Raw genomic sequence first — 27831 nt, forward strand, 5'->3', positions numbered from 1 at the left:
TTTAAGAAAAAACAAAAGAAAAACGAAAAGGTGCCGGCCCGCAATTATTTAAAACAATTTGCATTCTTAGTTTGAAATATAAACATTTGCATTATGAGTTTCACACCCAAAATTGGATGGATCCGATGATTACATTGATAATTAGTTCTATTCTTTCTACATGTTCTTGAGAAAAACACTGGTCGCTGGTGGGTTGGTCATCCGCTTAAGATAGTTCGTAGCTAGGTAAGGGGGAAATGTTGAATTTACATTACCACCCGGGGTCTTCAAACGATCACGTCGGGTAGTAGAAACATTTCTTCTAATGTGACCCACGGAACAGGAGGGAGGGGGGTGGCCACGAGATGAGAGCAATCAGTCTCTCCCCATCATCGACCCTGTCTGCAACAGTCCAAATCAAAACTGATTAGAACTTGTATACAGGCAGTCTATGGGGCAGAAAATGCCCAAAAAAAATTTAAGGGAAAAAAAGGGGGGGTCGCGAATTATCACTCACCAAAACAGGGGAGTTGCCCAGCACGCTGCAGTCGTGGAGTCAGCCAGGGTCTTGAGCTCGCGAATTGCGCGGCAGGACGCGGATGATTTCTTCATTTCAAAAAAAAATTAAAAGCTAAAAAAAATAACTATTACATTTTATACTATGCAGACGGACTAAACTACTTGAAAAAGATTATAGGGATAGCATCCCTCATTTAGGTGACTACATAGTCGGTTTGCGGCCGGATGGAAGTCTTGCAGTGTCTCATCGACTCGGCGATAATCAAACGGTCCGTCTGCAGTCGCGGCGCGAAGTGTCCTGCGGAGAAACGCGTCTCGTAATTAAAAGTAAAACTTGAATCAAAAGTGGAGGGGAGGACTGGGAGTCCGGACCGAAAGGTCCCGAAGTTCTCCGAGTGAGGGCCATAAAAAAAGAACTCTGATTGAAGTCTCGAAGCTGGTAGCATTGCGTCGACTTTAGCGCTACCTGTTGAGGGCTGTCTGAAATAAAAAAAAAGAATCGACTCCCCCAAGCCGTCTGCTTAAACCAAGGGTTAAAGGGCGCAGTCTAGTGCTACACTCTGGCGGCCGACAGGGCAAGTTGGCTGGGTGGATAGCGAGTTTGCTGCTAGGTGTCGCGGGCTGGTCCATCCTGGCACACACATTTTTTTAATGCAAGGCATCCTGGGAGACGGTCGCTGTCTGCTGGGGTTTCTGACCTGTCATTGGCCTTAGGCGAATTCTTAGAACCGAAAGAGAGGGGAGGGAAAGTGCATCGACGCTGAGAACAAGCGTCCATGACGTGCTTTTCGAGGAGAGAACCTAATACGTATTCGTGACCAGACTTACTTCTCTCAGCAGCTCTCTGAGAAGTAGCGGCTTGCAGCCCAGAAGCTGCTCTATGCAGTTAGGGTCACGAAGAGAAATGATATTACAGGCTTGAGGCGTGACTGAAGGCGGGGGAAAGGGTAAGCTGTCTGCCAGTCAGGGATTAGGCCAGCAAAATATCCGATACGCCGATGGGAAAGGGGCTTCAGAGCACTGAGACAAAGTTTAACTCAGAGGAGTACACCAGACTAACAAAGTAAAATTACACTATAGAAGAGCAAATAAAATTTCCACACAAAAATTTTAAATCATAATAAAAATTTAAAATATATCGTGTCGAATTTACTAATTAACGGCACATACTCCCCCGCTTGAATGCAGAGCATATAGGGAAAATAAAAAAAAACAACACTTACACTGCTCAGTAAAACTAGTACCAGGTTCGCCTGTATCCTACTACTTATAAAAAAATATATTTTGATCAATTCGAAGGTGTATTATAATTATTTAAATTACCCTTAACGGTGAATGATGTCATGAGGAGAGTTGATCTCAGATGTTGGGAATGGTGTCACGTGACAAAAACTCTAAATATGGGCGCTGTGAGGCGGGCCTAAAACACTGGGCCGGAACCGGAACTTGGTCCGTCGGGTGCCAGTTATGAAAGGTGGGGATTTGTGTACCCCTGAAAATAATGAAAGTGGGAATGTAAACCCCTGTACAATAGTCTTTCCATAAGAAGCCGAAGGCATTGGGACTCAGCCCTGCACAGTCAGGCGATGGAGAAGACAGTCGAATTTGCTGCTTGCTCGGAGGCGAAACAGAGCCTCAGTCCCAGAGTGACACATGGCCTAAGGGTGGTATTCCCTTGGCGGAATCTTAAATGATTGGGGATGAAAACCCCAACGGATCAACAATCCGTAGGAAAGAATGAATGTAAAAATATTAAATATTCGATAAATTAAGAAATTTCAGCGCATACCACTCTGATGTTTATTATTAATAACTAATATTTATTATTTAAAAGATTTCTGCAATCAAAACGATAAATTAACGACTCTTCGCACTCGAATTTAAATTATTTAAAAAAAATGTAAAATGCAATAAACCAACAATTATAAATCAAAAAGGAATAAATTATAATGGAGCGGTTAGATCTTCCATGACTGCTGACTGGCTTCGCACTGCCTGAGAGGGGGTTTGAACATAGGCCGTCCAAAGATGAGTGGTGGGAATGTAACCCAAAGAACACTCGAAAATGGTCATGAGATATTTCACTCAGAGGACCTTGGTCATGGCTCGTTGGCTCAGAGGACCTTAACTTTTGCGCCGCTCGTTGGCTAGCTTGACCTAGCTCCTATTTTAGAAAAACACATAAATGAAACCAGTTTGCCGTCTGGAAGTCACGTAGCTCTTACTTAAATAAACAATCTCATCGATAACGATGTAAAAGAAACACAACTTTAGGGTAGAATGCAAAAGAAAAAAGAAAAATGGCTAGATGTGACAGCTTCAGTGCTCAGACTCTATGTACGTCACTGTACATCACATTTACGTGCAAGGGAAAATAAAGAAATAAACATGTACAAGTATTAACGCAAAATCAGTACAAAAAACACTACAAACATTATTCTTGCTTACTTTACGCATTATGGTTATTAAAAAAAAGGAACGTAATCAGAAATTAAATAGATAAAATCGTCGAACAAGATTCATGAAGATTCGAAAAATATCAGAGAGGTATTTCTGAGTAAAAAAATTAAAACTATTTACGTCAAGTAGCTTGTTAATTCTGAAATAAGGTATGTAAAAATAAAAAATAAAAAAATATCTTAAATTACCTAGCTTGTGCTAGCCTAGAAATGGGATGCTCAAACATACCCAAATTAATTAAGTGGACCTCTCGTTGGGGGTTGAGAGTATTTCACCCTTCTCGGTGATTACCTTAAATATTAAAATGAGACTAGTCACTTCGTAGCTGCTTAATTTAGGGGGAATACTTATTCTAATATGATTGATTTTATTATTATTATTATTAATGAGCAAAAAGAAAAGATAAAAAAATATGTCTGTTGCCCTACTGCTTGTAATAAAGCAGAATTAACTCCATGACCTTTGACTGTAACACTTTATAAGTCCAAGACAAGATTAATAATTAAATGAGTCCATTTAAACTTGGTTTGAATTATTTAAAATAAATCCTTAAAATCATATAATAAATAAAAAATATTAAATTCAAAGCTTAAATTTAAAGTACCTGTATGCTTACAACTATTTATGCCGTTGTTATATTAATGAGATGAAGTTCATCCTGTTGATCTCAGATTTTGGATATCGTGTAGGAACACAAAATGGGCGCTATGAGGGAGGCCGAAAAGCACTGAGGCCGAAACAAGGGAAATGCGTCCTTGAGCACTCAGTGACTAATGGGGATTGTAACCCCTGTAAATGGGTATGGTAACCCGTAACTTACAAACTTGATTGGGAATATAACCCCTGTACATAATTGTTTCGCTGTCCATAAGAAGTCGAAGGCATTGAGTCATAGCTCTGCACAATCTGACGATGGATCAGACGAAATAGATGAATTTAATACTTGCTTAAAAAGCGAAGTACACCTCGGTCCCGGATACCTACATTTATTAACTCACATAGGCTCAATATGTTCAAGCTCTGACGGTTGATCAGACCATCAGGCTGAAGCAGAGAGACCTACGAGGGAATTTCACCCCTGAGTTAGTTCGGGTTCGAAACCCGAAAGATCAACGAATTTGGATGAACAATGGATAATGAAAAAAAATTTAGATGTTTAAAATTACATAGCTGTACACCACCTTGTAAAGGAAATAAACACCGATCCAAAAAAAATATAAAAGTTAATAAATTGTTTAATCAAAATTCATAATTACAAAAATATTATTTATCCTTTACCTTGCATTCTTAGATTAAATGGTAAATTGCTCATAGAAAACTCGACGTTTAAAAAAGGTACAGTACTCTATCTTACAATAAATTCCTCACCTCATGGCTAGCGTAAAAAGTATTGGGGATTCAACCCGTGTATATAATCAATTTAATTCAGTAACCTTTCCTTAAAGGCATGAGTGATTGCACCTCTCGTTGGGTGATCACGAAATAAATCTAAACAAAAGCTAGGCACATGGGTGTGTATGGTGACACAATGAAATGGTACGTCGAAGTATATTCACGTAGCATGTGAACGATGAAATAGGATTGGAGTACTTAAGTATTTTACTTAAGAGCATATTCTTATTTTATATTACTTAATGAATGGACCCTTTTTTAGATTTATTTTATGTACTATTAAAATACTTAATCGTTAATTTTAAGATACTTAGAAATAGTAAACAATGGAAGTTTCTTAACATTAGCTAAAACAAAAGGTTTATATTATCATATTATTTGTATTTTTTTATATTATTATAAGTTATATAAATATATTATGTTATAATTTACGTTTCCCTAGATTAAGAAAATACTTTGCTGCTAGAATTAATGCAGTATAGATTATTTATAGTGCTTGTTTTGTGACATAAAAATTATATTATTAGGACATACCAAGCATGGGTAGTTTGTTTACAAAAAATACGTGGCCCATGGGTGGAGCACACGGAAGAGGAGAGGGGGTTCCGCGCGGTTGGCGGCCCTGTCATGTGGAGAGATAACATTTCGGCGCGCGGGAGACGCCGAGAGACAAAAACAAAAAAATACCACGATGTCCGAAAGGACTTCTATGATGAGTTTTTTACAAGGATGGCCTGGTTTGCAGGCGGATGTGCTATAAAAAAACACAGATAAAAGGAGGAATTTAGACAAACTCAGGGCACTGTCGGCCGTGAGGAAACAAACTAGATTGTAACGCATTGTCTCGCTGCCAGACATGGGTCAACGGCATGACCTTGTCTCCACCAGCCGGTGAGGCGGGCAGGGGAGGGGTGAAGAGGCTGACAGGAGGAATGACACGCGTGCCTGATAAGGCACGCTGCCTAAGGGACGTCGCACCGACGCGACGCGAGGGGGCCGCGCATAGTCTCACCGCGCGCAAACACAGTCACAGCGGGACGTAAAAATTAAAATACATTTTAAAATTGAAAAGCAATATAACTACCGGGTGTACCAGCGATCAGTTTACAATATTATTACAAAATTGCTATTATCAAAAATAAATTTAAAATTTTTTTTTTTACTTTTATTTTTATTTTACATATGCTTATATTATTCAGGTATGCCTATAGACCAAGGAAACCATGCTCTGCTACCAAGTTGTAACACCCCTCGTGCCTCAAAATTGAATTATTTTGAATTAATTAAAGAGGAGCCTTGGAAACTTGCTGGATAAAAAAGTTAAATAAATTGATTTACCAGAGGCGACACGAGGTGGGGAACAAACAAAATTTAGGAACTTCCCGTAACAAGCAAGGAGGAAGTGGGTGGATCGTTAAAATCAATAAATAAAAACTACACGATTAACTTGATCTATAGTTTCCCTGTTTTATTTGCCCTGATGAATTATCTTGTTTCCATTACATTACATAAAAAAGGTTTTAACAAAATTCAAAGATTTAAGAAAAAACAAAAGAAAAACGAAAAAGGGCCGGCCCGCGATTATTTAAAACAATTTGCATTCTTAGTTTGAAATATAAACATTTGCATTATGAGTTTCACACCCAAAATTGGATGGATCCGATGATTACATTGATAATTAGTTCTATTCTTTCTACATGTTCTTGAGAAAAACACTGGTCGCTGGTGGGTTGGTCATCCGCTTAAGATAGTTCGTAGCTAGGTAAGGGGGAAATGTTGAATTTACATTACCACCCGGGGTCTTCAAACGATCACGTCGGGTAGTAGAAACATTTCTTCTAATGTGACCCACTGAACATGAGGGGGGGGGGGGGTGGCCACGAGATGAGAGCAATCAGTCTCTCCCCGTCATCGACCCTGTCTGCAACAGTCCAAATCAAAACTGATTAGAACTTGTATACAGGCAGTCTATGGGGCAGAAAATGCCCAAAAAAAATTTAAGGGAAAAAAAGGGGGGGTCGCGAATTATCACTCACCAAAACAGGGGAGTTGCCCAGCACGCTGCATTCGTGGAGTCAGCCAGGGTCTGGAGCTCGCGAATTGCGCGGCAGGACGCGGATGATTTCTTCATTTCAAAAAAAAATTAAAAGCTAAAAAAAATAACTATTACATTTTATACTATGCAGACGGACTAAACTACTTGAAAAAGATTATAGGGATAGCATCCCTCATTTAGGCGACTACATAGTCGGTTTGCGGCCAGATGGAAGTCTTGCAGTGTCTCGTCGACTCGCCGATAATCAAACGGTCCGTCTGCAGTCGCGGCGCGAAGTGTCCCGCGGAGAAACGCGTCTCGTAATTAAAAGTAAAACTTGAATCAAAAGTGGAGGGGAGGACTGGGAGTCCGGACCGAAAGGTCCCGAAGTTCCCCGAGTGAGGGCCATAAAAAAAGAACTCTGATTGAAGTCTCGAAGCTGGTAGCATTGCGTCGACTTTAGCGCTACCTGTTGAGGGCTGTCTGAAATAACAAAAAGAATCGACTCCCCCAAGCCGTCTGCTTAAACCAAGGGTTAAAGGGCGCAGTCTAGTGCTACACTCTGGCGGCCTACAGGGCAAGTTGGCTGGGTAGTTAGCGAGTTTGCCGCTAGGTGTCGCGGGGTGGTCCATCCTGGCACACACATTTTTTTTATGCAAGGCATCCTGGGAGACAGTCGCTGTCTGCTGGGGTTTCTGACCTGTCATTGGCCTTAGGCGAATTCTTAGAACCGAAAGAGAGGGGGGGGGGAAAGTGCATCGACGCTGAGAACAAGCGTCCATGACGTGCTTTTCGAGGAGAGAACCTAATACGTATTCGTGACCAGACTTACTTCTCTCAGCAGCTCTCTGAGAAGTAGCGGCTTGCAGCCCAGAAGCTGCTCTATGCAGTTAGGGTCACGAAGAGAAATGATATTACAGGCTTGAGGCGTGACTGAAGGCGGGGGAAAGGGTAAGCTGTCTGCCAGTCAGGGATTAGGCCAGCAAAATATCCGATACGCCGATGGGAAAGGGGCTTCAGAGCACTGAGACCAAGTTTAACTCAGAGGAGTACACCAGACTAACAAAGTAAAATTACACTATAGTAGAGCAAATAAAATTTCCACACAAAAATTTAAAATCATAATAAAAATTTAAAATATATCGTGTCGAATTTACTAATTAACGGCACACAATATACATGCGACCTACTGCATCAGTGGAAAACACCTGTGGCCAATCTGGAACTGGGGTTCCTTGTTTGCGACGTTGGAATTTCTTTGTTGATTGATTCTAAGTATAATACTTGGGCATTTCAAGGTACATCAGCATCGCTGCGAATGGATCTGCTTCACACATTGCAAAGAAGCTAGTCAATGTTGTCGATGGTGGTCTCTCAGCTCGTTGTGCCGCATTAGCCTCAGTGAAGTAAACTCTTTGGCCATTTTCCAAATGCACTGCTAAATGTACAACTGTGGGATATCTTTCATGAATTTGAAATGACAATAATTGCCCCAATGCTTCATTAGTACTGACGTATCTGCCCATTTGGAAGTTGCTGATTTCGTCATTCGCATTTTCCGACGCAATACTAAACACAGCCAAGTCGCTGACTTTTGTGACGTACTTGCACAAATATTTGATTGATTTGGCCGAATGACAACTCTCAACGTTTGCATGTGTTTCGAAAATTCGTGATAGCAGTGGGCAATATGGTACAATGAATTCATTTCCGATCTCAATCTCTTGATTTTGAACTTTAATTTTGATACTTTGACCATTATCTTCTTTTGAACGCCGACGATAAACTGGATATCCATCGTTCCCTGTGACTGTTTCAGCAACTAACGGTCGCGGATATCGTTTTGTGCACTTTCCATCTGCCATGCAAGGCGATAATGGATTAAATGCACCGCACGGTCCATGCACCATCTGTGTCGTCACAATGTCGTGTAGATGGGGATCAGTGACTGGATCAGGAATTTCAGCTGATATGATGTCATCCACTTCATTTGAATGTAATTTGTTCAGCAACCAAATTAGGATATGAGCATGCGGTAGTCCACGCTTCTGCCATTCCACCGAGTACATATAACAACGCGTGTCACCAAAATCTCGATACTTAGTAAGCACATCCATCATAACCTTGAGTTTTTGCTGAAATACTCTGGCGATTATGTCATGGCGATCTTGCGGTTTTTGGCCCGGTTCCAACTCACGTTCAATTTCCGTCCACTTCGGATTGCATGTGAACATAATAAATAAATCCGGAGTTCCATAATTTCGCACGTACGTCATAGCGTCTCGAGCGTATTCGTGCATTTGGCTTGGGCTTCCGATATAAGATGATGGGAGAATTTTCAGACGTCCAATATTCTGAACATCACCATCTGAATGAACAGCATTACGCAAGTGTATATAGTCCTCAGATCGTAGCTTTGCCTGATTGTATCGGATAAACGCTAAACGTTCTGTCTCGACTTTGACATACATGTCGACAGCGATTTGCTGGAATAGCCGACGGCACTTGAAATGACATTCTCCTCATGTGTACGAATCATCATACGATACGCATAGTAATTCATTGCGGTTAGATTTTTATTCGTTGATATACCTGAAAATGCAAAATTAAATGAATTGTTAATAGAAACAAATAATAGCAATAATAGCAATAATTAATGGAAACCAATAATAGCAATAATAGCAATAATTAGTGTGTGAATATTGTACCTGTAATTGGATCGACCATCTTCAACGTGATGTCGTATCCGTATTGCCCTTGCCAATAAATGATTGGATATTGTAACACAGTAGAAACGGTGTGTCTCGTTTACACGATGCATGATATTGCTTCTTCGCTGAACGAAAATGTCTCGCGATTTAGTTGGATCGCCAACAATAATTGCAGCAACATCATTAACGGTGGGTGCATTGAATCTTCGCACATGTTCACCTGTTGGGGTACAATCCGCTCTTATGACAAATTTGTGCCTATCCGATGGCATTCGTTCCAATGCTGTTTTGAACATATTAACCACAGCATTATTAGCGTGAAAAAATGCTTGCAACTGTTCAATAATTCGTCTCTTTAACTGTTGTGTTCCCTGTATATTGCACCGCACATTCAGCTGATCCACCATCGACGAAATGAAATATATTTGCAGAAATTGATGCGGTTCATCTGGTGTTGGCAGCATTGAAACATGCAAATGATATATTTGTCCTTGTATCTGTAATTGCAAACAATGATTTGTTTAAGAATACGGTGTAACTTCTGATCGTGTGATGGTGTAGTGTGTGGTGTATATGTAGTTGTTATGTATTGCAATTCTTTGTGTTGGTGTGAGTGATACTTTACCTTACAAGTCGGCAAGAAGCCGCCTTCTCGAATGATATTAGCTCCAAAGGAAGTCATGCGAAAGCAGTTATTGTATTCAAGGATGTGTTGAAGAAAATGGCTGGAATCTGAATCACTTCCATCGAACAATGGTTTCAGTGGCTGTGGTGGTGTAAGTAATGGATCCAGTTTGACTTTTCTACTTGTGCAGCACAATCCAGCCGTTTCTCTTTTGAACTTTAACGCATTGCAATATCGGCATATAGTCGTCATTGGTCCAATATCTTAATTTTCATCATCACTGTAGTTCGCAGTGGGATCATATTGGAATGCCAAGCGATTGTATGATGCCAATGATCTTCGTGTGCTCACGCGTTGTCTCAATCGGGCATTTTCTCTTATTATATTTTGTCTTTCTTCGCTTAAGTTCTGTGAATACACTTGTTGCTGGCTTGCATGTCTTGTGCGGCGGCCGATGTTGGCACGTCGTCCTCTAGGCATTTTGGGCTATGGACAAAGTGGTGAATTTAACCTCAAATGCACGATCAACATTATTTACACAGTTCAACTTACGACTTTAAAGACAAATGCCTGCTGTTGAAATTGAATAAAAATTTGCACAACATATGTTATATGTTTTTTTTTACTTTTTTTTCACAATTTCACAGTAAACACAATACCGGTTTGTCACATGAAATTAACTGAGCAGAGAACAATGAGTAGTTGATTTGATGGTTTCCAATTGAAATGTTAGGAAACGAATAACTTATTTTTTTTCTTTTTTTTTTTTCACAATTTCACAGTAAACACAAGACTGGTTTGTCACATGAAATTAACTGAGCAGAGAACAATGAGTAGTTGATTTGATGGTTTCCAATTGAAATGTTAGGAAACGAATAACTTATTTTTTTTTCTTTTTTTTTCACAATTTTACAGTGAACACAATACCGGTTTGTCACATGAAATTAACTGAGCAGAGAACAATGAGTAGCTGTCAAACAATGTATCACGCATCGGCGCCATCTACTTAAAATGTTGGTTTGTCCTGAATTTTTCCTGAATTTTCTTTGCTATAAACCTCACGGAGCCCGAGACCTTTCCAACGACTGTATAACCGTGGAAATCGGTTCGTGCGTTCTGGAGTTATAGCGTCAGGAAGGAAAACCGGACTTATTTTTATATAGTAGATATCACGTCGTTTCCATCGTTTCTGTCTCAGGACACCACCACATTCTTCGATCTTGTCAGCTTTAGGTGCTTCATCATAGTCTATGTCTTTGTCAACAGCCTCAGAGTCACTGTAACAATCACCGTAGAAGGAATCGTCTTCACCCAATTTACCGTAAGAATTCGATGTTGATGATGTTGAAGTGTCTTCATCGTCTTCATGCTTCCTTTTTAGGAGTCCATCATTTCTACAAAGTAGGAAAGATTTACTTGAATTCGGCTGGAATATATATTTTCACTTATCACGTTAAGGATTCTTCCACTGTCTTCATTCTTCCATAAATCATCAACCTCCTTCAATTTAAGTTCTTTGTCGAGATCGGAAGAGCCAGGAAAATTATTGTCGTAATGTAGATCACTCTTCCTTAATCTAGTAGATTCATCGTTGTCCTCTAGCTTGTACGCAGGCTTGGCGTTACAAGTTCTGCCATGTCTTTTTAAGCTCTCTCTCCGCGTAAACGACTTGCTACATCGAACACATCTTATCATATTGCGTAGTGGTTTTTTAACACAGTCATTCTTCTCGTGTTGTCTTTTATTCTTTCTCAACATAAACTCTTCGCTGCAAAACTCACACCTATGTTCTTTCGATACAGCTTCAGATCCTAAATCGGAATTCATATTAGTTACCGAGACTAATGCCAGATGCAAACTAAGAGTTTTAAATTAATAACCATTACTTAAATACAATTTTTTAAATATTTCGTCAGCGAGAGTTAATTTATCTTATGCAAAGGTACTTGCTGCAACTAGTTCCGCTTTTCAACATCAGATGACGTCACGTATTGCTTGCAGGTAAATAATATTTATTTATTTTATGCAGGATGCGGGATGCTCACTATCGATCGTATAAGAAGGATAGCTACGATAGTCTCCAAGGAGAAGGAAGTTCGTCCTTCCTGCTAGTGCTTCTCAGATTTCTCATGGTCCACCATCTTGGATTGCGACGTCACGGTGGCCATAATGGATGAGTGTGACCTTGAACTTTGACCGAAACCGCAGGAATGATCGCAAGCACACGGATTAACCATCAAAATATTAACAGGAATAATCGGGAGCACACGGAGAAAACCATCATAATATTGACAAAAATAATCAGAAGCACACGGAGAAAAACGACACAAGTTTTCTTTGATATCATAAAATTTTTAGGGGAAAAAATATTTAAAAATAAAAATAAATTAATAAAAAATAATATATAAAATAAAAATATACATAAATATATTCTGCTAGCTTGTGAACTTCTCATTGTTAAACAAAGATAGAGTTCTAGTACAAGCCAGAATATATTTATGTATTTGTTTATTATACATTTTATTTTTTATTAATTTATTTTTATTTTTAACTATTTTTTCCCCTGAAATTTTATGATATCAAAGAAAACTTGTGTCGTTTTTCTCCGTGTCCTTCTGATTATTATTGTCAATATTATGGTGGGTTTTTCCGTGTGCTCCCGATTATTCTTGTTAATATTTTGATGGTTAATCGGTGTGCTTGCGATCATTCCTGCGGTTTCGGTCAAAGTTCAAGGTCACACTCATCCATTATGGCCACCGTGACGTCGCAATTCAAGATGACGGACCATGAGAAATCTGAGAAGCACTAGTAGGAAGGACGAACTTCCTTCTCCTTGGAGACTATCGTAGCTATCCTTCTTATACGATCGATAGTGAGCATCCCGCATCCTGCATAAAATAAATAAATATTATTTACCTGCAAGCAATACGTGACGTCATCTGATGTTGAAAAGCGGAACTAGTTGCAGCAAGTACCTTTGCATAAGATAAATTAACTCTCGCTGACGAAATATTTAAAAAATTGTATTTAAGTAATGGTTAATAATTCAAAACTCATAGTTTGCATCTGGCATTAGTCTCGGTAACTAATATGAATTCCTATTTAGGATCTGACGCTGTATCGAAAGAACATAGGTGTGAGTTTTGCAGCAAATAGTTTATCTTGAGAAAGAATAAAAGACAACACGAGAAGAATAACTGTGTTAAAAATTCACTACGCAATATGATAAGATGTGTTCGATGTAGCAAGTCGTTTACGCGGAGAGAGAGCTTAAAAATACATGGCAGAACTTGTAACGCCAAGTCTGCGTACACGCTAGAGGACAACGATGAATCTACTAGACTAAGGAAGAGTGATTTACATTACGACAATAATTTTCTTGGCTCTTCCGATCTCGACAAAGAACTTAAAATGGAGGAGGTTGATGATTTACGGAAGAATGAAGACAGTGGAAGAATCCTTACCGTGAGAAGTGAAAATATATATTCCAGCCGAATTCAAGTAGATCTTTCCTACTTTGTAGAAATGATGGACTCCTAAAAAAGAAGCATGAAGACGATGAAGACACTTCAACATCATCAACATCGAATTCTTACGGTAAATTGGGTGAAGACGATTCCCTCTACTGTGATTGATACAGTGACTTTGAGGCTGTTGACAAAGACATAGACTATGATGAAGCACATAAAGCTGACAAGATCGAAGTATGTTGTAGTGTCCTGAGACAGAAACGATGGAAAAGACGTGATATATTAAATAAATCTGATCAAGCTTGTGATGATCACCGTCTCAAAAAAGAAAGTTACCCTGAGGTTGGTGGTAAAACGGAAGACACCAGAGATCATAATATTTATTATAAACATGCAAAGAAGATGGTGGTAGAAGAGATTGATTACACATCATGGAAAGATCCAAACATATTGGTTGACCGGCTAAGACTTCTACATGGTTCGCTTTGTGCAGGAAACCATTCGTGCATCAAAGAAATATCCTTCATACTCAAGGAACTGAGGAAAGCTGGCTACATACAATAATGGCTTGTTTTACTTGGTTTTGTTTAATGTAAAGAAATAAAATAAATAATTAAAATTATAAACATTTAATGTTTTTATTTTTCTTGTATTCTGAATTCTAATTAAGATTTATATCTCGTAACTTGTGCTTCCTTTTTGCCTTTTTTCTTGATGAAGCTTCCAAATGTGCTTCCTTATTCAATGGTGCTTCCAAAATATGCTTCCTTATTCGATAGTGGTGCTGCCTTTTCGTTGTCGGTGCTTCCAATGTGCTGCCTTTTCGTTGTCGGTGCTTCCAAATGTGCTGCCTTTTCGTTGTTGGTGCTTCCAAATGTGCTGCCTTTTCGTTGTTGGTGCTTCCAAATGTGCTGTCTTTTCGATGTCGGTGCTTCCAAATGTGCTGCCTTTTCGATGATTGTGCTTCCAAATGTGCTGACTTTTCGTTGTCGGTGCTTCCAAATGTGCTGCCTTTTCGTTGTCGGTGCTTCCAAATGTGCTGCCTTTTCGTAGTCGGTGCTTCCGAATGTGCTGCCTTTTCGATGGCGGTGCTTCCAAATGTGCTGCCTTTTCGTAGTCGGTGCTTCCGAATGTGCTGCCTTTTCGTTAACGGTGCTTCCAAATGTGCTGCCTTTTCGTAGTCGGTGCTTCCGAATGTGCTGCCATTTCGATGGCGGTGCTTCCAAATGTGCTGCCTTTTCGTTGTCGGTGCTTCCGAATGTACTGCCTTTTCGTTGACGGTGCTTCCTATTGTTTTTCCTTTTTTGATGGTGCTTCCAAATGTGCTTCCTTTTTTGTTGATGGTGCTTCTATTTTTTTAATGTTGTTTTGACTCTAGTATTTTAGAAAATTGTTCTTGTTTTGAATAGCGTATTATTCAAACCGGTTTTTGTATATAAACGAGTCCTAGACAGCAGGACGCTCAGTTTGTTACTGCCGTCGACGGTGTACGGATCACCTTGTTTGTTTATTCTGGTGCATAAGTCGTGTAATTGCCTGTTCTTGAGACTTCGATGGCATCTTTACCAACTTTAACGTCGAACTCGATGAAGGATGTACCATCGACTACGGGAACCATGACGTCAGCGCCGACGATGTTGGAGCAGATCCCGTTGCAACGCCTCTGACAACACTGGATGAGACTTCGATATTGGCTTATCCACCATCAGCTGAAGTTTTATCAGCATTGAATACTTCAATTAATGAAGAGCGTACTTCGCATCAGTGCAAATACTGTGGTGCATAATCTACTATCACCTCAAATGCTCGCAGACATGAAAGAAGCGGTTGTTATAATAATGTTCAAAGAATACAATTTCAGTGCAATAAGTGCAAAAACTAATTTCACGTCTCGATAGCTTACATCGTCATTATAAAAAATGCTCCGAGACGTATAATGAACATGGTTATTGATTTGACTCGTGTTGTACCGGCTAATGAGACTATATATGTTATATGATCTTCAGTCCGTCTCTGGCTGCGGTGATGACCGGATCGGATAGACATTTAAAGTCATGTAAAAGGCTTAGTCCGTACAATAAGGAGACTGTTTGAATCGAGGAATCCAAAAGGCTTTAGTACTTTGTCATTGTTTTTTTTGTACTTGTAGTAGTGTATTGAATTTATGTTTATAAATTTTTTTTAAAGAACTTGTGGTGTTTTTATTTTCTCAAACCTAACACTTTTTTAGTATTTTTTTATATTAAAGTTGTTTTATATTGGGCAGGGATCGAACCATGGACCTTAGTCGATCCAATCAATCATTATATGGATTACAAATTTATTTAATGAATTTTGAACTTTTTCCCGAATCTCTAGCATTACAATTACGAATTTCCAATATGGTGGTCTTGATGTCTTATAGGATGATGGTAGTAGATGATTTAAAGTCTCTTTACGAGTGTTGAAGATGGTTTATTGAAATTATTATTTTTTACATAAAATTAAACATTATTGCATCGATCGGGTATCGAACCGAGGACTGGAATCGATCAAATCAATATGTAAGTTAATGAGTGATTTTTTTGATGAATTTTGTATGTTTTCCCGCTTTTCCAGCTACATTATTACATGAATTCAAGATGGCGGCCGAATTTCAAGATGGCGGGGGGCACCTCCGTGATAAATGATTACTGCACTGTAGCAGGTTAGAATAAAATTATCCAGATGGAAATGTACTCTATAATACAAGTACACACAAAGATGGCGTACTCCAGCAGGTGGTGGCTCCTGGTAGCATGTACTGAACATGTAATGTCGTATCCATGATGGCCGACAAGGACATAGTAAAATTTCAAGGACAAAGTCAAATATGCAAGGTCAAGGTCAAATTTCAAGGTCAATTTCAAATTTCAAGGTCAAGGTCAAATTTCAAGGTCAAGGTCAAATTTCAAGGTCAAGTTCAAATTTCAAGGTCAAGTTCAAATTGCAAGGTCAAGGTCTAATTTCAAGGTCAAGGTCAAAGGTGTGGTGACCAGATACTTCTACTAACATGGTATCAGCACACTCTAGCGGACGAAAACAAGATGGTGATCTCCAGTTTCTTGATTAAAAGATGGCGGCTGTTACGAAAATTGCAACGGTGGTTTTAAGGATTTTTTTATTATTTAATTAGGTTGATTATTTTTTTAATGATTTTTAAATTTTTTCCCGAATCTCTAGCATTAAAATTACGGATTTTCAAGATGACGAACATGACGTCATACTAGGTGACGATATATATGCTTTGAAAAAAAGTGTTTGGAGTCAGTCTGCCTGCATCCACCATTGAGGAAGGCGCCTGTCACCATTTTTAGTTTTTTTTGCACTCACCGGGTTCGAACCGAGGACGGTGATCTATATAATCAATCAGAATTCGAATAAGTTAATTTTTTGATGAATTTTGGAATTTTTTTCATTAAAATCTGATAATAATTAAAGATTTTCAAGATGGCGTCCAAATTTCAAGATGGCGACCAAAACGAAAATTGAAACATTAATGGGATCCAATATGGCGGAAAACACAACGTCGGAATGTTCGAGAAAACAAAATGTCATCCAAAATGGCGGATCCAAGATGGCCGCCGTGATCTACTTGTCCCGTTACGTTATGTACCGTTACTCTGTGTCCCGTTACGCTCGTCCAAGATGGCTGCCATGACGTCACAATCCAAGATGGCGGACACCGGCACTGGCACCGGCGCCTGGCGCCTGTTTACGGAGCCGCTATTATATACTACTGTGTTGTGATAAATTGTGAAAGTTATTGTGTTCCCAAAATTGTGATATATATATTTATTCGTACAAACCTTTGAGTTGACGATGGTTTTGGGTTCTATAGACCATGAAACCAAAAAAATATATAAAATTTTTCCGAATGTCGCACCATCGAAACGGCTGTAAAAGGTAGAATTTTTTTTTAAATCAACGTAAAAGTTGAGTTACAGATATATAGTACATTGCACGTATGTTAAAAAGTGTAACACGTATTTTTGTTGTTTGTATTGTTATTTTTATTTCATAACACTTTTTTCTAAACCAGAACACTTTCAATTTATTATCCTTAATAAAGTTGTCCATTGTGAAAATTTATTTGTAATGTAACTGTAAGCAAACACTCAAATAAACATTCCAAAGAAAATGAAACAGTAGTGTGTTTAAATGCAAAAAAATTTTTGTACGCTGTTTCATGTCTTTACTGTATTATTAAAACAACAGTGCATAATAGATAACCAATTAATAGGTTCATAACTATGAAAAATAGCCAAATTAGTGCAAAAAATCTTAAATCATGAATTTTTAAATTTTTAAATAATTCGTTTGAGAGTTTCAGACATCGCACCGATATGTGAATTTTATCAAACTATTCTGTATAATTTCAAATATTTAATTATTGCATTTGTCACAATGAAACTTTATCTTAGGTTAAATACATGCAGGATTAGAACCTTAGAAATGAATATCACCTGCGTTCTTTATTAAAAAGCCTTACATTATCCTAATAAAAACTTAATATCTTTATGAAATGATGGAAAACAGTACAAAATCTCAAACAGGCAACTAAAATAACTTAATTAAACTGTAAAAAATTGTATTTACTTCCGCAAAATATTTTTAACTAGTACTCGATCTCTTAACAGGTTAAATCCATACAAAGCTATGAATTGAAAAGGTTTTTTTGATAAACAGGAAAATAGTCTATACTACATTAATATGATTCATTTCGCACCAGTATAAAGTTATTCAATCTCGTAAGAGGAATGCCAAAACAACCATATATAACGGCAACGGGTGAAGAAACAGGAATTTGGGGTTAAAATATATCCACAGCTCCCTAAATAGACACAACCTATAATATTTTCTAGGAAACAATTTTTAATAATATGAACCATTGCTTCAAGGGGTCAAAAACTCAGGGATTGAAATAAAAAACCGTATGATTTCTATATTATGTAATATCAAATCCGTTCTTTTTTTGCGAAAACTCTAAGTATTATCCACAAATTTCGTCTAAATTTACTGCAAGCAGTGAAATAAAATTGGGTTGAAAGGTAAAAAAAATTCTCAGATTCATTTCTAGGTACACTACGAAATCTTTCATTTTACTGTAAATCTTGTGAATATGATATAAAACTTACGTCTGAAACATTTTTGATAGTATAAATCATTATTGCAAGGGGTTGAAAAACATTGGATAGTAAAATTAAAAAATTATGACTCCCATGACATGTACACTATCGAATCTGTTCTTATTTATTTAATTCGTTTTATATAGGCCTAAACTTTTGTCAAAAAAATTTTATTCGACCAATTATTACTGCCAAGGCTGGAAAAAAAGGGATTGTAGGTAGTATACATACTATGAAATCCATTATAACTTATTGTAAAAACCTAAATAACGTAATAATTTTACAGATATAGATTTAATGATACAAACTACTAATGCAACCCGTTTAAAAGACAAGTATTGAAATAAAACACTTGATAACTTCCTTACTACTAAAACTATCAATTTTTTTCAAATTTATTTTAAACTTAACCATTATCTTAAACCTTGGTCCCTCAACAAATTTTTAATACAACGAATTATAAGTTCAAGGGATTAAATATAGTGTTCAAGGTCAAAAATTCTTAACTACCTTAGAATGATTGTTGTGAAATTAGTTTTAAGATGTTCATTGATAGATGCACTGAATTATAAACATTTAAAAGATTTTCGCTGTATGGAATATGAGAAAATAATAAATTTATAGTTAGGAATATTTCAGAATATATAAGATGCTACGTACATCTATGAAGTTTTTCCCGAAATGTCTAGAAATTTCGATACCGTTTCAAAAGAAATAGTTTCTTCAAAAATCTACCTGCGTCTGTAGGCTGTGCCAACATTATAATTTTTAATTATTCATCTCAGTACTATTGCAGTTGATCTTATTTTTAACATCAAATCGGCCAAAGTTCTTAAACGTATAAAATAAAAAAATATTTGATGTAGAAATTGTTAATTTTTTTCATAAAATTTCTCAATAAAAATATATCCACAGCTTGTGAGAATATTCTGTGGTGAACACATTAGGGAAATCCTGCAACGTTATGAAACGTGAGCTATAAAAAACGCCTAATAAAGGTGGGTAGAAAGATTCATTTCATTTCTTTTTTTTTTTTCAAAACAGAGCTTGTATTGCCTGCGAGTCTGCACTGGAATAGCTTTTGCGTTTGAAAGTCAAATTGGATCGCCGTAAGCACCAAAACCAACTGAAGCATGAAAATAAAAACTGCAAAGTTATTCACAGTCAGGTGATTTAAGAGAATAATCTCTCTAGCCTGTAACTTGCAGCGATAAACGGACGTTTCATGTTTGGAGCAGTGACAGTTCAGAATGATCGTGCTTGTTGGTAGAGGTAAATTTCAACCGGTTGAATTCGAGGCAAATTTCAGTTCTTTTTTTTTTACCAGCTAAAATCCACACGCTCTTGATCAAAGTGGCAAGCAGATTGAGATCTATATATCTCACAACAAAAGTGTCTCAGTTAACGAGAATGAATGCGCTTGTAGTGGATTAAGTTTCTTTAATATTTAACAGGATTGCCGAAAATTATTTGGGCCATAGTGGGAAATATTGCTACAATTAATTTTCTACTGCCGGCACCATATTAGTTTGACACAAGTAAGTTAGTGGTAGGCTGAATACATTAGTTTTGAATGGGTTATAACTAAAAACTTTATTTTATCGTTTTATTTTCAGGCCAATTTCATTAACAATAATTTTGGGGTTATTCTATTTATTTTTATGTATTTGGTATATTCATTCCACAAAACATTACACGTATATATTTTAAAACACTTATTTTACCACGAAAAAAGGCGTTGTTTTGATTGCTTAATAATGCAAGTTCACAATATAATAATTTAAAATAGGCGTGTTTAACTAATTGAACTATAATAAAAAAAATGTACCAACGTCAAATAAAAAATTGGTACTTTGATATACTTATTGCAATAAAAACCTGACAATCTTTTTGGACACTGGGTATATTTGGTTACAAACATCTAACGCAGTTTATTAAATTCATCAATTTTAATATTTCAAAAACTATGTGTAAGCGATTCGAGTGAACTTTTAATTAATAATGCTGATGATTTTAGTTGCATATGGTTATTTATGGTGTACTTACATGTATTTCTGTGTTAGATCATGTATGCATTCTTTCCGGTGTTATTTTGGTTTCATTGATATTTACCATATATTATTATCCCTTATTGTAACTTATTATATCATCGACATGTGAAACAGTAAATACGATGAGGGGCGATACTATGAGAATGGAGCTTTGAGGTAATTAATGGGTGGGCAATACAAAAAAAAATCCTAAGAAAACGTACCCACAAATTTTCCCCTTGTAACCTTTACTTAATCGGAACGTGGGAGGACGAGTAATCTGACCACTTGACGATGGTGAAACTAAAAGAAAAAAATAATAATAATCATGACATAACATTAACACAATGTAAATATTTGTTTTTAATTCTTACAAGGAAAACTCTGGGAAACTCAGTTGCCAAAGATATCACTTGTAAAACTGTATGAGAGAGCTTTGTATCAATTGTAATTTTACAAATCTCTGCCCTGCAATTTTACATGTGATATCGTTGGCATTTGGGTTGCCAAGGGCTTTCCTTGTACAAGTACGAAATATTTTACAGTGCAAACGTAAATTTAGAATTTTGCGTTTGGTTGTGACGGTTATTTTCCAGAAAACTCCTTAGTAATAAAAGTGAAAATATTCATATTATTTATTTTTTTGGTATCATAAATGATGATTTTTACTATATGATTTTTTTCCAACACGACATTTACATGATGTTGGCAAAGTCTCACGAATCTTTGTGTGTCCGAGTAACAAAGCGGTATAATATGTATGGTTCCCACGCGTTGCTTCAACCTTAATATATATTTATTTTTCAGCAGAAACGCGTATATCTTAAAATATCGAACATTAAACCATGCAAGCGCAGTTGCTTGTAACGGATGATTTTGTCAGTTAAAGAGGCAATATTACCAACCACTGCAATAAAGAAAATCAGGCTTTTCGATGACTGTTATCACCACCCTGATAGCTCAATCTCAAGGCGATTATGCGCTTGCTAGTGATATTGATTCACTTGGAGAGAAATCCCACACAATTTCCATCGTATTCCACGAGGACACGGTTAACACTCGGGTTGATTATTTTCCGTCACCTTACACTATACTAACGACCACAGTGTCGTCGGAACATTATTGGCATTTGGCATTATCGCGAAAGAGAATTATTTCTTTTGACATGTGTGTGATAAGGTTGCCTACGGGACAGGCGTTCGCGCTGTTTTCATTATCTTTTTTCCCTCTCTAAATTAATATATGTGTATGGTTCTGGTTAAGGAAAGACTAAATGCTTCTCAGACCGAAGCCTTTATGCCTTATCATGTGGGATTTTTATCATGCAAGAAGGGTATCATGCATCGTGTACCAGGCTTGGCAGCAATTTATGTCATGACTAACTCTACTAACTTAGATTTAGGCTATATCTATGTAAGTTTAATCCAGATTAAATCGAAGAGAACACATTAACTCTTCGGGCACAATCGTGTTGGTGAAATGTGGCGTGCATTAATCTAAATACCTACTATGTTAAAAAAAATTAGTTTCTTTTACTAAATGTTCGTGGCAGCAGAGATTCTACCGACGTAAATGTAGTTTACACATACATGTGTTCATGCAACTTTACTGTTTTGCTCATTTAAAAATAATATCAAAAGTGTAAATGTACAAGTTATATTATGGTAAATATGTCAAAGCTGTTAGTGTATTTTTACTTGGTGATACATAAATTAACATATGTATGCAAGCGTATTTTTACAACAACTGTCAGTTTCTGCACCGTGTAGAAAATTTACAATAACAAAGAACACGTTAATTTTTACTATGTACATTCAAACATATTTCATTTTTTTGTAGCTTGCAGCAGTTAGGAAAGTAATTACTAATTATTTTTATATACCACGTTTTTAAAACGAACTAAAAGGATAAATTAATTAATCTCATAAATATTCACAACGCCAATCATATGTTAACAATCGTAAAACTTTTTAAGAAAATTTGTTATTGTGTACCTATTATAATAGCTATGATAACACTGGTAATATTTAAAACAAATAATACTGGCGCATTCAATACATAATTGATGTATTGATATTGTCGCGGGTTGAAATTTTGCAGGGTTGTTGAAATCAAATTTAGGGACTTTACTGACGGGACTCTGGGCTGGCTGCTCTGTTCACTCGTCAGCGCAAGTGGCGTGACCATGTAATTGGGGCACGGGGCCGGCGCGGCGCGCTGCGGGCTTGCAGAATTTTGTTTGTTTGTTTGGCCGCGCGCTGGCGCAGCCACGGGCCGCAGTTACTGGGGCGCGCTGTCGTAACAAGCCGCGCGGTGTGGCCTGCACATTGGGGTAGAGGGGGGGTAGTCTTCCCAGATGTTCTAGTTAGTTGTTTAGTAAATTTGACTTCAATAACGAGCTTTTGTTATGGTAGGCGCGGCAGGGCGCGCGAATTTAAGCGCAAGTGAGTGGTGACTCGGGGCTCACTCAGGCGGAGGCTATGCGTCTCACCTGTGGTCACGAGTTGTTAGTTCGTTCGTGATGTAGGAATTCAAGCTTTCGGGCGGAGGCTATGGCCCTCGTCAGGGGTCACGCGTCATAGTTTTTAAAATGTAATGTTCGTTCGGGATTTCAAGGGCAGGAGAGGCCCCTACGTTATTTTTTTTAAAGTAATCGATCAAGAAAGGCTTTTCGGAAAATGTGAGTATGGACTTATCTTTGTTTTAATTTTAAGTATTAATTATGATTTGAGGTATTCGGAAGGACTAGGGAAGTGTTTAGTGAAGTTCTCTCATTCTCTCTCTTGTAAGGTCGTTCAATCGTTAAGGAAGTAAAGAGATTATTGTTTTAAATTGTAATCCCGCTATTTAAATGTTCTTTAAAATGATGTTGAGTATTTGACTTTAAGAATAAAATAATTTTAATTAAGTATTATGTTATTTTGCAAAATCTCCTTAGTTCAGCTCTCACCAGACATCCTGTACGGGATGACGAACCTATGATCCTAGGTACAGTAAAGTATTTTATGAAGTTAAGACTAGTTGATGCCAAGCGAGTTGTTTCTATGTAAAGAGCTACGATTCTCGCCCCCCCCCCCTTGAAGGTGAATCGTGACAGAAATGGTGGTGGCACCGGCTAGGTGCCACGTGACAGAAATGGTAGAGTTCGCCGGATAGGTTCTATTTCTGGAGAGAGAGAGAGGTAGATTTTTATGTTTATTATTAAGTTAGTTTCAGCTTCTGATAGCAGGTTATTAAGAGTTTACTTGAGGAGAGGATTACGGAATTTTAGTCTATAGTGGAGGAAGTCTTTGAGATTTTTTTTTTTGACGTAACAGATGTTTATTTGAGGATACTTGTAAGGATAAAGTTTATAGTGATAAGTTGTTTTAAGTCGTTGAATTTATTGTAGATTTATATCGGGGATTATTACGTGAGGAGAATACGTTATAAGTTAAATGCTTATTAGAGATAATGCAAGTGGTTTAATTTAATTGAAGTTCATTTTAAGATTGTAGGTTAAGAGAATTATAATTTAAAATAAAGTTTTTTGTCGTAAATAGGAATTATTTTCAAGAGAAGTTTGTTTTGTTTTCGTGCGCGTAGGAGACGAGACGTACGAATTAAATCAGTCGAGGGAAGGATAAACGTTAGAAAGGAATTAAAGAGAAAACGAGAGTTTATGTAAAAGAGAGTTATAGAATTTATAGTGATGTTTTGTTTTAATTAGAAAAATGTTGAGAGTTGTTTCAGAACGACACGTCAGTGGACGTGGCAGAGTGAACACGTGATGGGGAGGTGCTGAGACCTAGCGGAGAACGGAGGAACCGCAAGCGAGGGTTGGCGCACCTGATGGAATTCGGTGACGTCACGGGCTCATACGGAGACGTGGACAGGCCGTGACCTTGTTTTGATCAGCTGTACGGTAACTTAGCGATAAGAAAATAGACTATTGGTTAAATAAATTTAAATTTAAGTGTGTTTTAGGAGAAGAGGAACTTTCAGTATGTAAGTAATTTAATTTTAAGAAGTGTATGATGTATAGGCTAGAAGTGTTTCGTTGTAAGTTGTTTATGTTTTTGTTAGTTAAATTCTACCTCGGTTTTAAAAATATTTTTTTGGGATTTGTAAACATTATTAAGGAGGTACACTATAAAATCGATAAGCATTGAGAAAACTGGGAAGGCTAGATTTTGTGTGTAGAGGGAATTTACTCCAAAAGAACAGAGAGACAAAATTAATGTTTTCATTAGGGCGAGGGACCCTAAGGTGAGGCGTTGTGTCCCTGGGAAGAAAGGGAATTGTAGCGCAGACCATAGGAGATGGGCTGACTACGGAATTAAGGGTCAGGAGAATCCTGAGAGTTGTGAGTAATTGGGGCAGGAGTTCCCCATGGTAGTACCGAAGTGGCTATCCTGTATGGGATAGGGTACCATTTCAATGAAGTTTGTTGGTGGGGTTAGAGCCCCCTGTGTAGTGGGCCTATAGCAGATAGGCACTACAGTGAAATTTTTGGTTATTTTGTGAGGTAAATTCCCTGGAGGTTAAGTAAGATTGGATTCAGTTAGGAAGGAGGGAAATGAGAAACATTGCTGTAGAGAGTTAGTGTACTTGCCTAATGTGAAATTGAATTTTACTAAATTAATTTATAAGAAAGTTTTGTTCGGTAAATAAATAATAATGGAAGATAGCTAGATAATTAATTAATTTTTTTTTGAGTAAGGTGTTTTAAGTAATGAAATAAAATAATGTGAAGAAGTTTGAATAATTGGGGAGGAGTTTCTTTAAGAGTTTAGATAATTGTTTTTGAATTTATTGAGATATTCAGCCAGTGAAGTTTGAGTGTGAGAGATACAGTGAGATTTTAAGGAAATCGGTTGTTTATTAATTAGGACAAATGAGATTTTATGATTAAGAGTCAGTAAGCATAGTTAAAATTTACGACATGATATTTGTTGACAGTTTACAGTTATTAAGGAGAAAACAGAGTAATCTATTTATTTTTATTTTAAGGGTTTGAAGATAAGATTATGAATTTTTTTTTTGAAAGTTTCTTGGGCATGTTTGAATAATTTTTATTTGGATTTTAAGAAATTACAGAGAAAATTTAATTGATTTACATTAGTTTGGAAGTATGGAGGTTTAGTGTTCGATTAGCCCTAACTTGATGGTCGGATCCCAAAAGAATGCCGTAAAACCGATAGCCAATTGAGAGGAATGCGGTAGGCGCTTGTGTAGAGAGGGGTTGTGGGAAAACTCCTTGGGACTGATGGCAGATCAGGGGCCCTAAATAGTGTGTGATGCTGTAAAACCAGTGCAGAGAAAGCCTGGTATGCTTAAATTTTTGGGCACAGGTTATGTAAACCTGGGGTTCCATGGGATTTAGTCATGTTAGCTGCTGTGAGACATTAAGATTTCCAGGCTCCATAGTAAATTCAATGTAAATTTTTGTTTTCTTAAAATAATAAATTTGTTTTTAATTTATTTGAGATATTTGATTTGGAACAGTGAATACAGACCCCGAGGAATAAGAGTTGTCATGCTGTGAGAGGAGAAGGTGGTAGGCCTAAAAGGGTACAGGCACCACAGAGGTTATGTGCATTGCATAATTTAAATATAAGGAAACTTGAGAATTTGAAATTTTGTTGTTGGGTTGGACACCCATAAGAAGAGTATAGGCAGAATTTTTATTGTTATGAGATGTCTAATTTAATTGAAAAGAAGAAAGTTTAAAGATGCAAGGTAACATTATTATTGTAATAATTGAAAGAGATTAAGAGGTAGAGAGAAATAGGCAGTTTTTGTTTGTAAGTACTAAAGTTTACATATAGAAATTTAGTAACTAAGAATGAATAATAAGTTAAGTCTAGTGTAAAAGTTTTTTTTAAGTTTGTTAAGTTAAGAGTCACAAGTAAATTTTTTTTTAGAGAGAATGTCTTTGATAGGAAGTATTAGAAACTTATGGGAATTTTAGGGTAACATAAATAATGTAGGTAATGAATAATAAATATATGGTAGGTCTTAAGTTAAGATTAACATTTGAAGCAGAATTTAATTAAGAAGAAGGAAAATAAATAGGCCTAATGAAAAGAACAAAAAAAGGATTTTATGGTAAAGCATTTTTTTTAAGTAATAAACAATGAATAATAATGTTGTTTCAGGGTAATGTGTACTAATAATACAATTTTTTTTTTAGGACCAAAGAACAGGAATTATGTAATTTAAATTAACATGTATTTTTGAAACTGTTACAGATTCCTTAAGATGAGCTGAGTAGCAGTCCAGTTTACAAGATGACAAGAGTTCGAGAGACAAGATACAAGATCACTGAAACAAGAGCCAAGACTGAAGATTCAAGAGAAGAGAAAGCTGGCAGCCATGGACTTACAAGTGGAGATTAATAAGGTCATGTAAAGTTTTATTTTTTTTTATGGAAGACAGTAACTGGAGTTTTTTTTTGTTATAAACATTATTTACAGAACTTTTTAGGTTATAGTAATGTAATGGAACTAGTGAGTTGTGGTAGCTGTCAAAAAGAACTAATACCTTAAGTTTAATTTTTAAAGTTAATTTTCTTAATTTACAGAGGGATTAGTAGTTTTTTTTAAACCTTATTTAGGTTGGAATTTAAATACAATAGCTTATTATAAATGTGTACGAACAGTTCAAGTTCACAGTACTGATAGGTAGGTCAGATGATCTTATTGATTTTGATGATTTGTTGTTTTGAGTTGATTTTTAAGTGTTGTGAATTAGACAATGAAATAGTTCTGAAAACTTAAATTATTTCAAGCTAAGAAATAGTAAAGTTAATTGTAACTCAAAGGACACCAGAATTTAATTTTTTTTGAATTAGTAATGTTTGAAAATTTTATACTTTACAAGAAAGGTTATAAACAAACAGATCGGATGGAACAAGGATGCAGTAAATCACAATTTCATTTAGAATTATTGATTAGCTTTTGAGGTTATGAAGTAAAAGTAATTATAGTTTAAAAGTTTGAATAAAAAAAAATGTTTTTTTTTTAATTTGTTTGAAATAGAAAGTTTAAAAGTTAATTAGTCATGATCTAGGTGGGTGATGGGGTGGGAATTGGCCACTCTTTTTCCCTATAACCTCCCTAACATGGCCTTCTATTACAACTAACAGAAATAAAGAAGAAGAAAAATGAAGAATTATTAGTTAGAATGTTTCTTTCATGAAGATACCTGATGAACTTTTACTGTTTGGAAGAATAGAAGCAAGGTTAGTCAGATATTTTTACTCAGAAGAAGAAGAAGATAATGCAGTTTTATGACTCGACAAGCCAGAGATTGGTGTTTCCCCTCTGCGCTTCTATTGACTACGTTGTTTACTCTCATGGGATAGCTGGTTCGGCACCATGGAGAGAGATTGGTGGGCATTGTGGTTGCCCCCAGAAGAAAAGAAGAGTAGAAGAGGTTATGGGTGGGCCATGTGAACTGACCTTCAACCCAGTTAC

The 27831-nt window shown here is 36.8% G+C and overlaps 1 protein-coding gene and 1 long non-coding RNA gene across 4 annotated transcripts in view; one reads left to right on the forward strand and one right to left on the reverse strand.

Moving 5' to 3' along the window:
- Nucleotides 1-27831, reverse strand: part of LOC134534667 (uncharacterized) — a 783923-nt gene that overhangs the window by 551967 nt on the left and 204125 nt on the right. The window lies entirely within an intron of this gene.
- LOC134534666 (uncharacterized) lies at nt 23465-27519 on the forward strand. The gene is made up of 2 exons (XR_010075506.1): nt 23465-24358; nt 26605-27519. It is a non-coding gene; the product is annotated as an uncharacterized LOC134534666 (long non-coding RNA).

Source organism: Bacillus rossius, chromosome 8 (genome assembly GCF_032445375.1).
Source record: "Bacillus rossius redtenbacheri isolate Brsri chromosome 8, Brsri_v3, whole genome shotgun sequence".
NCBI lineage: Eukaryota > Metazoa > Arthropoda > Insecta > Phasmatodea > Bacillidae > Bacillus > Bacillus rossius.